Consider the following 14810-nt stretch of genomic DNA (forward strand, 5'->3'; position numbering starts at 1 on the left):
TATATTTTGTATAAAGTAGAAAGAAGCTTTCAAGAAGAGTCTAGGAATTACCAAGGGAAAAAAAATAGAGAAAATTGATTTTTAAATGCCGATCTTTTTCATATTGACACTCCTGTTCCATGCTAACTTCTTTTTCTAAGATGAGTTTATCCAATTTTCAAATAGATTATACAAAATGACTATACAAAATGACAAGGAAGCACATCTAGGTTGGAACTAATCCTAAAATATTTCTTAATATCCGCATCTTTATTGTGAAGACAAGGTCCCCTGGCTTTAGCATTCTTAATACCGTGAGAAATTAAAATATTTTCTTTGGAATCATTTTCTCAGAGGTGAGAGAAAACTGATGGGAGCACTTTTGGTTAAGAGAGTAGACTTCATAGGTCTACATATGGGGAGTGACAGACCTCCACTTATACATGCACCCACATCAGAAGAAAGTAAATGAGAATGACATTTCTGATTCAGTACCAACTAAAATTTACAAAAGGTAGAGTCATCCAGAAGTTGTCCTCCCCAAGCAGTGTACATACTTTACACAGCTTTACTGTCCTGAAGACCACAGTGATTATGATCCATGCCTCCATGCTGTTTAAAACTGGCAAGTAGGGAAGCTATTAGACTGCTCATCAAGGGTATCTGCATTTCAGATAATCACTCCAGCAGTAGCACTATGCTATTGCAGTCCAAGGCACTGAACAAATCATTCAGGTTCCAGGAAACATACTCATTTATGGTGCCATTACTAAGGGTCAAACAACAAGGAAACATGCTTAAAGAGAGAGGATGTTTACAGCATAGATTCACATGAACACCAGATGTTGTACCGAGCCACACCCTGAAACTTCTTCAGACTTTCCGTGTTCATACCATATTTCCACTATAAGAGCTTTAATTATCATAAGTTAATCACATCCCTGAGGCATTACAAGGCAGCAGGCAATGGTGGATGCCTCTAATCCTTCTGGGGTGTAATTATTTCATAACCACTATGCTTCAGGGTTACCTGATTGCCATTATGGAAAATTTTATACTCTCTCTTTTCTCAACCCAAGTCTTTTAAAATGAAATACATCTCTGACCTATTTTACACAATCTCAATTCTTTCCCTTAACATGCAGTGTAGGACTTTGTTCTTTTCTAGACAGTAGAGGAAAGCTAATCTTCTCCCTCCACCCTCCGCTTTATGGCACATCTAGCACAGCGTAAACTACTTGGAGGCAGTATTTTCAAGGTGACAGACGGGATTTGAACAGAGATTTTTTTCACTGTTTGATGTAGGAAGGATTATGATGCTCAGCTCCACAATGAGAATTCTACAAAAGACTTGTTGTTGTAAGAAACCAGGGTCAAATACATGCAGATGTGTTTTCAGCTACAGCTTACTACCCTTCTAGTGGAAGGGATTTTTTGATGTGATGATTCATTCCTCTCAAGTTGCTTCCATCTAAGATAAAACCAGATGTGGATCAACATGAACTTTTTTTTAAATTATGAAGCCCTTTTTGCTTCGTCTATTTTCCATCTCAAAATTCTAAAAGGAGAGTCAACGAAAGAACCATAAGTAAAATAAATTTAAGAAATTTTGCTTACAGAATAGGCCTTTCTATTTTTAAAAACTGCCAAGGGCAGACGAAAAAACCATTTTACTAACCATGAAAGAAAGACTAGGTTGGGAGTACAAGGAACTTCAGAGAGTAAAAGATAAATGAATCCTCTTTTCCTCACCCAGACCCTGGCAAAGTACCCCAGCAACTTCCCAAATTACATGCAGGCCTCTGAATGGGAACAACTAGGACAAAGTCAAGACTTTTAAACTAGTGTAGTGCCATTTCTAGGTCTTTTCAATACCCATCTATGCAGCTCTGGCAGAAAACACAAACCAAAAAATTGCAATGACACAGTTCCCACACTGATGTGAGCAATAACTGACTACGGCAATACCTGGCAGTGCTCTCATGGCCTTGGTGGGTCTGACATTAGGCAGTGTTCAGACACAAGCAGAGGAGAATGAACTAGACTGCATTTGATCTGATGATGCAAATCTTGGAACATGCTAAAAATAAAATTCTTCCTCTTAAATTTTAAAGATCTCAAAACTTGGTAATATTTCAGGCTTTCCTCTCCCTGTTCAACAGGTTTGAGGTCCTTATGGCATTTATTTTGTGGAGTGCACACAGGAGATAAGGGTAAAGAATAAGTAACAAAAGCAAAGGGGTGAAATAAAAAGGGGGAAAGTACATTTCAGACTGAGATTGCTTGCTCAGCTAGAAACCAGGCAAGAATACTGCTGCTATAAGGCAGAAGCAATAAAAAATCAATATAAGTGTAGATGTCATTAGATGTCACACACCTTAACCAAAGCCTACAGTACCTGCCACTTGATCTTGCACCTGGACATCTCTCTCTCTCTGACTATAAACAAATGGATACATAAATAAAAACTTAGGGGCTGAGTTTGATTTAAGAGTGCTCTTTTAAAATTCTGGCTACAGGATAAACCTTCATCTCCTTTGCTCTACTGCTGGTTTAAGGTGACACTCAAAGTATTGAGAGTAAGCTCTGCAGTTCAGATGCCAAGCTGTCTCTTCTAAGGATTACTGAAGCAAGATAAGAGGGAAACTGTTGCTGGGAAGGTAATTTGTCTGCACCAATTCTTCTGAGGTAAATTGTGACTCATTAGGTAAAAGTATTTCTAAAAAAATGTTGTCTGCAGTTCATCGTTTACTTTAAGATATTGTTAATAAATCTCCTACAGATATCCTATAATAAAATTTCAGGTAAATTAGGGTAATAAAGGCAAAGATGTCATTATTTCAAAAATAATGATCTCATCTACATAATGTGGACTATGAAACAGGAATCTTTAGTAAACTTTGTTAAAGTTGGAAAAGGAATCTATAAATTACTTTTAAAAGTCCTTCAATTTTCTATTCTTCAGTGATTTCTTGATGTGTTTCTATAAATATTAAAACAAAATACTGTTCTCCTTGATAATGGAAACATTTTCTTAAAGATTAATGACCAAAACACAGGAAAGTACTTGAGTTCACTGGCTTGCAAGTCCATACCAAAATAAGGTTAATGTCGTTTCATTAACTGGATAAAGCATTGGGGGAGGGGGCCAGTTTTAGCTACTTAAACACATATTAACTCTGTATTCCAAGAAAACAGAAGCATTGATAGTTATCTAAATCATGAAAACTGAAGGTCTTATCTTTCAAATGGCTCCACCTTACACAGAATTACAAACACCACTCCAGAAGCCTGAAAATAGCACTTTTTGAGATTGTGGGTTTCCTCCTCCGATTTAGTTATTTGACACTGTTATTTTCTCCTCAAATGGAGCAGAAACGAAGACAGCTAGTCAGGACAGAAAGAGATCGACATAACGGTAAAAATAAACAATTTAACACATTTATATATACAGCCTTCAACCTCCATATAACTGCTTGGAGTCTAGCACTAAGAGGGTAAATAAGATAAAAATGTAGTTCTGTTTCATTACACAAGTGCTTATCGGAACTGCCTGATTTGGTTGGATTGTCACTGTGTAACTGAGAGCCACTGTAACAGCAACAGCACAATACCTTAGTTACTGAGTGAATTGCTGTCTCTGGCAGTCTCAGAGGAGAGTGACGGACTGGGAAGAAATTGAAACTTCAACCATCTATCGTAAAGTACATACAAGCATGAAGGGAAACCTCAGCAGAAGGAGAACTCACAGATGTTTGATTAGAGGACTTTGAACTCAAACACTGCCACATGAGAAACTTCCACCAATATTTTAATACTTTGAGGAGGAAAGAAAGATAAAAACCAGAAAACAGCTGTTGGAACTCAGCATTGTCTCTTCTTTCTGTTTGCACACCTTAAGACAGTTCAGGCCCAGTCCAAACTGCAGGAGAAACCTTTATTAGTTTCTTCTAGACCACAAGTTCTCACTTAGCATTATAAAATATATCATTTCATATATATATATATATATAAAGTATATAATTTCATACTACTTGCCACTGAAGATCAAGGACTCAGCAGAACATTTAAGAATATTTAAGATCTAGTGGACTACATACACCTGCTGGCTGCTAAGCACAAGGGAGTATGATGAAGAGGAGATAGCTGGTAGAGGGCAGCTTCACAAGCCAAAAGGCTGGTTCAGAAATACAGTCAATTAATCTGCTCTACAAATTTAAAACATAGATAATTTGACAGTCTGTCTCCTGTCTAGTGGTAACAGAAATCTGAATATTTAATTATCTTTGTGTTTTGAATAACTATGGTTTGTGGAACTGCAATTTAAAGCCAGTGGAGCAGAAAGAATATAAGCTGTTTTGTTAATCAGGACTTCAGTTACTCTTTCATTTGATTTCTAGTTCTAAAAGAATACAACAATGCTTTGTTTTGCTTTAAAAATCATATCTACATCATAAACCATATGTGTATCTTAAGTAATAAAAAACATTATGATCTGTCAGGAGGCAAATGCTACTCTCATTTTACAAGAGAGCTTTAATTAAAGTATTATAAGCCTCTCCCCTTGGGATGGGGCTCCTTCTCCGTAACTCAGAACCAGGACTGAGTTCAAGTCACGGGCCATTAGGCTAAGTGCTGCACAGGCACAGGCAGAAAGGATGTTCCTCTTATAAAGAATAGGCTGAAAATATGCTAGAAGGGATGTAGTAATGCTAACAGACTTCTGCAGAGTTGGTTTTGGTTTGGTTTTTGTTTGGTTTGTGGGTTTTCTTAAAGCTTTAGAAGTTAAGGCTTTTAGCCTAAGTAACAGAGGGCAAGAGAAATATCAAATGAAAAGAATGACGGGAAGTAGATGAGAAGCTGTGGAAGCAGAAAAAATATGCACAGCAGGAAGTGACTAGTTTAGCTAATGACAGAGCAAACCAACAGGTTAAAGGCTAGACTTAGTCTACTTAGATACAGGATCTACTTAGATACAGGAAGATATAAATATAGTGAGCGATGTCTTCAACTTATTAATATAGATGTATACTGGTGATTAAAAACAATGAGGGGGCTGTGCTGAGGGACAGAGCTCCTCCAGCAGTGCTGACCCTGGGCTCCTCCTGAGGTGCCTGCTTGCAGGACCAGTGGAAACCAGGCCTGGCACTTAGGGCAAGCTTTAGTTAGGATGGGATATTCACCTAGTCAGTTATACAATTCTTCAAAACTTACTTTATTATTACCTTAAGTTTATAAGATACCATGTGCAGAAATGCTTTCATGCAATATGATTATGATTTCATTTTAATTCTGGGATAGTGACTCTAGAGGATCATCTTCATTTCATTTTTGATATTTTTATGGTGTGTTGGTTTTCCTTGGCATCAGAACAGAAAGACATGCCAAAGCCTTCTCAAAAACAAAACATGAGTTATCTTCTGGCAAACTGTACTAGCAAGAAGTTGTCACTGATAGAGGAAGAAGTTGTCACTGATAGAGGAAGGGAATGATACAGGAAAAGCAGTGTTTTGAATAGTTTTCATTAAATGGACTGAGGTAGAGTGAAGTCAAGTGAATTGAAGTAAGAAAGAAAAATAGACTCAATGAAATTTCTCTCTGCTACCTACATCACAGGATATTTCTCCCTCTCTTTTCAAATATGATAAATCTGACACAAATATTCATATACTGTACTTATGCAAAACCTTATGCATATACACGTTATACACATATATATGCATGCACCTTTATATTATAGATGCAAAATATGAATATTGCACATAGGTATGTTGCATTTACTAATAGAGGATGTTTTCTGTATAGCTTACATCTAACAGCCCAATGGTTACTATTCTTAAATTTCCTTTTCCTGCTTAACTTCCTACCATATTAATATTCAGAAATTGCATATAGAGGATTTAGACTTCTATCACTAAAAAATTTAGCCCAGTCTTCTGCTGCAAAATTATAGAAAGAATTTATACTACTGTTGAACACATCTAGAAGGATTCAATAATCAAAGATAAAATAATTTTATTGTATAAAGCAAATTAGAATGATCTGTGATACCAGTATTGAGTGATGCCAGCAGCTGCCAGCCCCCTCCCACAAGCTGAGACAGAACAGGCAATAAGTAGTAGAAGGTGCTACAGCCTTTATTTTCACAGGTCAAATCTGCCCATTTTCAGAAGTGTACCTAGAGAACCAGGTTGGCCAGGAGGGAGCACAGGAGGGCCTTTCATCTGCAGTCCCCTCCAGATAGGCTGCCATGGTCAGAAAACCTCCTCAGACATCACAATAAGCCTCTTTGGTAACATATTCAGTGAAGCATTGTCCTTCTAGTGAAATTTCCTCCCCCTAGCACTCAATCTGAGCTTCCCAAGCTGCAATTCCCAGTCCATGCCCTTCGTTACATCATCTGGATTTACCAAGAAGTGCTTGTTTCCTTCAGCTTTGTGATTACTCTTTAATTGTCTGCAGACTGCTATTGGATTTCCTCTTTGCCAGGCTCAACAAGCCCAGCTGCCACAGTGTGCCTTCATGAGACACGTACTTCAGGCTCCTGATCATCTTGGTATCCTGTGCTTTTGGACATGAAGCTCTCCACTGAACAAGCTTTACCCTCCTTGTGGTGGTAGATCTCAAGTTTTAAAAATCATATGCCCTAACTTTAAAAAACATCCAAGAATATCCCAATTTCTACCATAACGGAGTTGGCCTCTCAGTAAAAACAGACTTTGACTTTTTCACTTACTCTTTTAAATTACAGCTGACACTCAAGAATAAATATAGCTCAGCACACATCAAAACATACATGCACACATGAAAACATACATAAATACACATACACTTTTCCACATTTAAAAAAAATTATTTCAGGCAAAATCCAGCAACCCTTTTCAGTTATAACTGCACAAGTCCTGATCAAAAGCTTGCTGAAGGCAAGGGGATTACATTCAATGACTTTCATTGCTTTTGGGTTGAGCCATTAAGAATCATAAAAACAGCTAAATCTGAATTAGCATTTTTGTAAGAACAAGTCCAATTAATAAGTGGGAGAACTCCAAAGTAGATGTGGTGTGCCTCAGAAGCTGTGCTGGTAATTCACTGGGTAAGATCAAATCCCCTGCTCAGTACTGTTTTAAGGCAGCTCTCAGACTTTAATGTCAGCTACTGACTGAATACTTTTTTTTTAATGATAGTAAAGGTATCAATCCCAGCATCTGGGACAAATTTCAATTTGAGTTATTACACTCAGATCAAGCCACATCTTTCTACAGTATCTTCACATACAGAACACTGTTTCAGCTCTTAATATTAAGCAGCTTCCAGCTCTGAACTCTATACTTACTCAAAGAGTGGCTGTATTTCAGTAGTTTTATGAAATTATTACGTATAGCAAAATCTCTGGAAACACTATGGGTATTTATTTCATTTTAATTTGAACCCATAAGTTAGGAAGAAACTCCATTCCATAGAGGCACATCCAATACAGCAAATTTAGCTTTGATTTTTTAACAGTATTACCACTTAATTACTTTCCTGAAATTACAGTGGGTGGAAGCATGATGTTAATTTTGCCTGAGACTAAACTACATACTGAAAGACTGGTCACTTTAATTAGTTCAGCACTCCCAAAATCATTAAAATAAAAAAAAATGGAGAGCAAACAAAGAATAAGCTGCATGCCACATGCTTAATTTCACCTGTAACTTCATATTGCATGTTTGATGTAAAAAATGTTAGTTCAATCAGCCACAACAAGGTACTCAAATGTGGCTTTTGCACAGACAACCCAAATCATAAATAAAACCACAGTAACTTAAAATGCAGGTGACAGAACAGAGACAGCAGTGTGACCTATAGGGAAAAAAAGCACAAGTGATATGGAAGGCAGAAGACAGTGTATTTACCCTGTACAGATCAAAATATCAAACCTCCCTCCCCATTCCCAGTATGAAAAAGCCACCCTTTGTCCCCAGCATCACCACGATGTCAAACACCACAACTGACCTTCAGCTCGTTCACTACTCAGAGACTGTAACACAAGCTTTTTGCAGTTATTTCTTTGAAGCTTTGCTCTCAAAGGTTCTGTTATAGAGTCAGACAAATTATCAGGACTACTGATGCTGTTAAGTATTACTGATGCTTCAGCTGCTTTGCATACAAATAAGTAGTATCAGCTTCTTCTTCCAGAGGACCTAAAACATTTTCACCGGGATACAGGCACAGGGCAAACTTCTGTAAAAGGTAAGAGACCTGCAAGCTTTAAAATGAGCCCCCATCTTCCCCAGGAACCAAGTAAGACACAGATGAACACTGAGGTCAGCAACAAACATGCAGACTAAGTAGCCTCCTGGATCCTCCTGTTCTTATGACATATTACTTATAAAGATCCTCTTGCACAGATGAGCTGGATGAGGCAGAAACAAAATGTGCACGTCCTAAGGTGACATTCCCTGCACCATCTCAAAGTGAGTCAAGACACTGACCTCAGTTTCCCTCCACTTGTACATAAGGTTTCAAGACAGTAACTTTGAAGGTGCAGCTGGGAACACCAGCACAGAGTCTAGCTGTAGTTCATACACATTTCCTCAGCTGCCTGCCCTGGGAGAGCACTTGCTGCAGCAATCAAGTAACCATTATGTTTAAGTAACAGATTTGATGCTAGCAATATTTCCCTTTTAAGAACAAGCAACTTCAGGATGCTATTTAATCAGGCCACCATCTATCTGTGCATTCTCAAATGATACAAATCCAGCAAATCATTCTTTTCTCTCTGTTTCAAAGATCAGATGGGGGAGGGGGAGAAGCCACAGTGAAAACATTACAAAAAGCCATTAAAGTAAGAGACAACTGATTTTGTAATCAAATTCTTTATACACTGGACACAGACTTGGACAACAGTACCACAAAAGCATTACCCATTAAGAACTCTTGATTTAACCATTTTGAGATGTATTTTAGAAACCACAACAACAAAACCTCCGAAATGTCAGATGCATAAATTGAGGCCACCATATCCCAAGTGATTAAACCAGAGTGATCTAATATTCATACTTTCCCTAGACTATGTCTCTTTGTCTTTGAGTGCTGTCTTGAGACTCCTTGGCAGAGAGGAAGACCATGAAGTGCAGCTGAGCAGCCCTCTCGCCTGAACTGCTCTCAAGACAGCACTTTGATACAGGAGGAGACAGGACTCAGGAGAACACATAAATATCTTATAAGGTGCTGGAACACTCAGTAATTAATTTTTCAGCAAGGAGAAGCTTTTATTTCAGCAATGTGTAAAAAATAAATTTCTAATTCCATTCCCTCTGCCTTGCTACTCATGCTCTGACCCAAAGTAATAGAAGAAACTGAAGAGTAACAATTAGAAACCTGCATAAAAGAGGCTAAGAGTTCCTGTTTTTACTTAACCTAATTTCCACAGCAGTATGTGAAAGCTGTATTTCCATTACAGAACTCTGTGGAAAATTTTGGGTTTTTTCTGTGTGAATCTAAGAGAAAAAGAACATTTTGGCTTTCATTAGGACAAGAAGGTCGAGGGGGGTGGGTGGAGATCCTGAAAGCTTTACCTGCTTCAGCACAGACATACTTTTGTCATTCTGAAGTCTGGGGTAGGTTAGACAAAGCATGAAAGCATTAGTCACAACAAATGGGAATGTCCAATTTTTATGGGAGCATTACATTAAAAGTTATGATGAGTCAGATTCAACACATAATCTGATGGAAAAAAGCATGTTCCTCCATCCCTCCTCTCCTTCCTAAGCACTGATTTTGCCTGAGACTCTTCCTACACAATTTTAACCCATCTCTTTTGGATATATTGCTCTTCCAACATGAGAGACCACTTGCCCTGTTCCAAGCTCTTCCCTGAAGTCCTAAGTAAACAATTAGAGATACCCTCTATTAGCTCCCTGACCTGCTATGTCTGGCAAGATCTGGGGGACAGCTTCAGATGCGCACCTAAATGGTTTGCTACACACTTCCACTTTCAGTCAGGAAGTCACAGAGAAGAAAATCTGTTTCTTGTGATGATTCTAGAAAACCTTTCAAGAGCTGTGCACCTCATGTCGCAGCACCGGTTTCAAATACCTGCCGTCAGTGAGAAGGCAAACGAATCTAAATCAAGGCAATGTGTAGGGTAGGTGCATTGCAATACCTAAGCTAGTCTCAGTCTCCATTTCTGCATTTGCTAAACACACCACCAGGAACCCAATAAAAATCCTTACTGATACCTTGTTCAGAAGTTTTCATAAATGGCTTATTTACATAAAAAAATTCTCATCCTCATATCCCCAAACAAATGTACCTCACAGCATTCAGTTCCTCTGTGAATTATAGAGCCATTTTATAATTCAACTATGTTTCAGCTGCTTGCAAACATACTGAGCTAATTCTTATTAAACAATTCTTATTAAACATTTCAGATGTTTCCCTACAAAGGTCTCATCCTTAGGAATCCAGGAAGATAATACTGATTTACATTAGGTAAACATTTTGTCAGCAGTAATTCAAGTTTTGTACACTAGGCATTCCAGAGAGGTAAAAAGACATTTCTTGGATCTGATTTCAGCACCAGCAATGAATGCTTACAATCTAAGGCAGCAACGTTTGAAGGAAAAAAAACGAAAGCAACAGAACTCAAACTTAGTAAATACATATGGACATGGACAGTAAGGTCACTAGATTACCAAAGACAGAATATCATAAAACACGATACATTCAGTGTTCCAGGTAGAGGCAGCAGCAGCCACATTGCCTGTCACCTTTTTGCTCTTAACAGTTACAAACTGGCAGAGGAAAAGTCCTTTTCCAGGAATCCCTAAACACTTCATTAGGCATTTACCACCATATTCACCGTACTCACGCATTCTATTCAGTTGATGGTGGTGTTTTTCTCTGGGTTTTGTTTTGTTGTTTTGGTTTTTTGGTGTCTTTTTGTTTTGTTTTGGTTCCATGTGCACCTCACAGGCACTCTCCTGCTTCAGTCTAGAGTTGGGGTTTGACCTTTCCAAGAGCTTTCCTTAAATTTTGCTGAAGTGCAATTGAAAGATAACTCAAGATATAGGTATGATTTTTATCCGAACTGCTGAGCACCAGGGGGATGACCAGAACACCTAAGAGGCCCCTTCAGAAGTCAACCCTTATGAGGTGACAGGGTGCCTGAAGAGCTGGAGGGATTCCTTTGTGCTGAAGCTGCTGCCTTTCCTTCTAAGCCCCTGATTTCCCATAGAATCAAATTTTCAGGTCCTGTGAATACAGAACCCAAAACCATCAGAGCCAAGATGGACAGACTGGTATTGTCTGGACATCTCAATTCATACCACCCAGTGTCTCCAGGGTAATTTTTTTGCAAGGGGTGTCTGTCTGCTATAAAATCAACCAGAATGAAGTGATTTCCAATAGACCCAGCAAGAGATGGCAAAATGTCACTGTTTTCTTATTTTTTGAATCACATCTGGCTGTGAGGTGGAAGCCTAGAAGCTAAAACAGCCACCTTCTCTCTCATTACAATCTCCCTCCATTAACCAGTTTCCCATCCCAAGGGTTCTGTTTGCACTATTCAAAATACACGTGAAGTGGTACAGCTGCCACAGAGAAAGCTGGTCAACTGCCATAAGTATGAAAAAAATTAAGACACTATGGAGAAAATAATTAAAGTAATAGAGTCAGTGTACCCATTCCTGCATGTTTTTGTAGTTCATTTAGAAAGAAGCATCTGAGCTGCTTGTCCTTGAATGCCCCTGGAAGCTCTCTACAACTTGACATATTTCAACGGTTTCTCTGGTCATTAACTCTTTTTCTTTGCACTTCAACTGAATGCATCAAAATCAGGAGCGTAAAGCAGTGTCCACCACAGAGTATATGCCCCAGCACATGACCATGTCTCTCTTTCATTGCTCCCCCTCAGCCTGGTAGGTGAACTCAGTGCTACTGAACAACAGTGGCCTAAAGGGCACTCAGGTTTCAGTTGATTTTCACCAATTTAAAATAGCTACACTGTGAGAACGGCCAGACCGTCAAATGAAACAAGAGAGAAAAAAATAAGTGCAACAGTGCAAAATGGAATAGGAGCATGTAGCTTCTGTAAGCCTTCACCTGCACCTCAGTGGTAACTCAGGGCCTCATTCTATGGCCAAATGCTTCTTGAATAAATCAAATTTATGCAATTAAAGACAATTATGTCAGCCACTGGCTACAGTTAGTGCTTGTGTGCAGCCCACAGTGAACTCAAATACTTTTAAGACTGCTGAAAAACTGCTTTAAGAACTGGGATTGTTTAGTCTGGAGAAGAGGAGGTTGGCGGGGACCTCCAACAACCACCTGAAAGGTAGTTGCTCCCTACAGCTATCTGAAAGGAGGCGGCAGTGAGGTGGCAGTTGGTCTCTTCTGCTATGTCTCAAGCGAAAGGATGAGAAGAAAGGATCTTAAATTGCACCAGGGGAGGTTCAGATTAGATATTAGAAAAAAAAAAAAATTCTCTGAAAGAGTGGTTAGGCATTGGAATAAGTTACCCAGGGCGGTGGTTGAGTCACTCTCTCTGAAAATGTTCAAGAGAGGTCTGGATGTGGCACTTGGGGATATGGTTTAGAGGTGATTATGGGGGTGTTAGGTTGACAATTGGACGCGGTATGTTGAAAATCTCTCCCAGTTTCGATGATTCTGTAAATATCTCTTGCAATTCTAAGTCAGTAAATACTGCTTTTTAAAAAACAATATTAAGTCTTAACTCTCTCTCCAACATGGATCACCCTTCCAGTTCACTTATCCATTCTGCCTACTTTTGGTGCATCCTCCTTCAATCCTCTATTTTTCCTTCAAGTAGTATTACTCACTAATGTGAGTAACACAGAAAAATAACAGTTTAGCAAAGACAAAAACAGTGCATAGGTTGTCCCACAAAACTTCTAGTCTGTCACAATTTTATGCAAGTTTGGGTCAAGGCTATGCTTCCTGAAACCCTCAGACATCTGTTAAGTGGGAAAAGAGTACCACTGATGCTCATCATCATCATCACGGCCAGTCTTTGCAAACGAAGATTTGGGAAAGGTCATTACCCCCGCACAGTGGATTTTTTAGGTGAGACACAGTGTGCGCTGAACTGAGCCCACCCTTTAATCCTAAGGTTCATCTGCCGGGGCCGAGCGAGCTCGGACGGTGGCAGCAAGGTCCTCAGGACGTAGGTTTGTTTAGAGTGACCTTCTCTTAGATGGATGGCCTTACAGGGCTGACGAGCTCCATCTGCCCGGAGGAGTTCCCTGACCGGGAATCGAACCTGGGCCGTGGCAGTGAGAGCGCTGCATCCTAACCACTAGACCACCAGGGGCCCCCCTACCATTGATGATAAATAGACTATAAATTACTTAAACACCATTTTCACTGTTGAAAAAGAAAATAGGTTTATTTCTCACATGCAGAAAGAAAAAGTTGGTATAACTCAATATATTTTAAGTGCTTTCCAGTCAAAAATACTTTAAAAAAATCAGTACCAAAGTAGGTCACCTTTCCTAGTAAGAGGACCAAGGGAGAAAACACTTAGGCTCCCTTTTTTCAAACAGATGCTTTCCCATTATTAAAAAATGCGGTTTAATCACTGTTTTTCCACACATAACTTTCCAGATACAAACCAATGGTTGGACTATCTTCAATACACAAATAGACAACAGTACTGCCATTATTGTAGCTCTGTTTTTCCACACATAGAAAAAATATAATTAACACAGCTCCTGCTAATTTTACTATTAAGAGCCTGAGAGGGACAGTGCAAGTGAAAAGAACCCAGTGCTGCCAAAGTTTTGTGACATTTTGTGTAAGTCATTGAATGAGCTAATTCCTATGTAGCTACAAGCAACACCTAGAAAAATTGTGTGGATTTACTGATGGGGAAAGGCATCTAATTACAACATCAGTCAATGAAATATTCCCTTTATTTGGGGCATCACACCAAGCCAGCTCCTGCAGCCACAGTCATTCCAACAAGCAAAGGAGAATTATGTTCGCAAATAGAGGCTGTTAGATAGTTTCCACAGCCCTCCAGTTCCAGGTCTCCTTGCTAAAACTTTCAACAAATGCAAGACATAAGGAATAAATATATGAAATGGTAAGAGAACCAACAAGGAAAATTCTTAATATGCAATTGCCACCAAAACTATTTTCATCAAATGAAGAAATGGTAGATGAGGAAAACAGAAGTGACACCTCTAGCCCTATACTCTGAGAAGACTCTAGTACGCAAAACCATTTCCATCTAGAGCTTAAATATGTAACCACAAAACATTTGTTTGACTTGTATCTCACAGAACCATGCTTTCACAAAACTAAAGTATGAATGAAATTGGAGTTGATGCACTTTTGCTCTCAAACAAGAAATAGAACTGACTAGTTCATTAATGTGTTCCTTGGCTAAATTATCTTCTTATCTATTCCACTTAGTCTACTCCTAATTAAACCCTTAAAAACACATATTTTGTAATTTCTTCTTGTGTATGCCACAAATATGTATAACTTTAGCTTCGGAGGCCCTTAATTATTGGTCCAAAGTATAATTTCCAAACACTTTAATGGATGGTAATAATAACTAGCTCCATTAATATTTAAGGAAAACAAGGTATGGAGAGGAGACATCTCATTTAAATTAACACCTTTGTCCCCCACCCCAAAAAACAAGTAGCTTTTGAACTAAAATACTGAATATACTCAAGAATGAAAATACAACTTTTTGTTAAGCAGACCTATGCATTTTCTGCAGTTCAGTTAACTTTGAAGAGACAAGGAAAAAGAAGATATAGGACAACGGGAGCACCAATAAAGCAAAAAGAATAAAAGTAATTGCTTCCCCTTGA

General features: G+C 38.7%; 1 long non-coding RNA gene across 1 annotated transcript in view; it reads right to left on the minus strand.

Moving 5' to 3' along the window:
- Positions 1-4978: 4978 nt before the first annotated feature.
- The window catches only part of LOC108505030, a 34028-nt gene continuing 24196 nt past the window's right edge, over positions 4979-14810 (minus strand). Inside the window, exon 3 of the long non-coding RNA XR_001877349.1 lies at positions 4979-4990. This is a non-coding gene — a long non-coding RNA (uncharacterized LOC108505030). The remainder of the gene's footprint in view (positions 4991-14810) is intronic.

Source organism: Lepidothrix coronata, unplaced genomic scaffold, assembly GCF_001604755.1.
Source record: "Lepidothrix coronata isolate B3197 unplaced genomic scaffold, Lepidothrix_coronata-1.0 Scaffold182, whole genome shotgun sequence".
Taxonomy (NCBI): domain Eukaryota; kingdom Metazoa; phylum Chordata; class Aves; order Passeriformes; family Pipridae; genus Lepidothrix; species Lepidothrix coronata.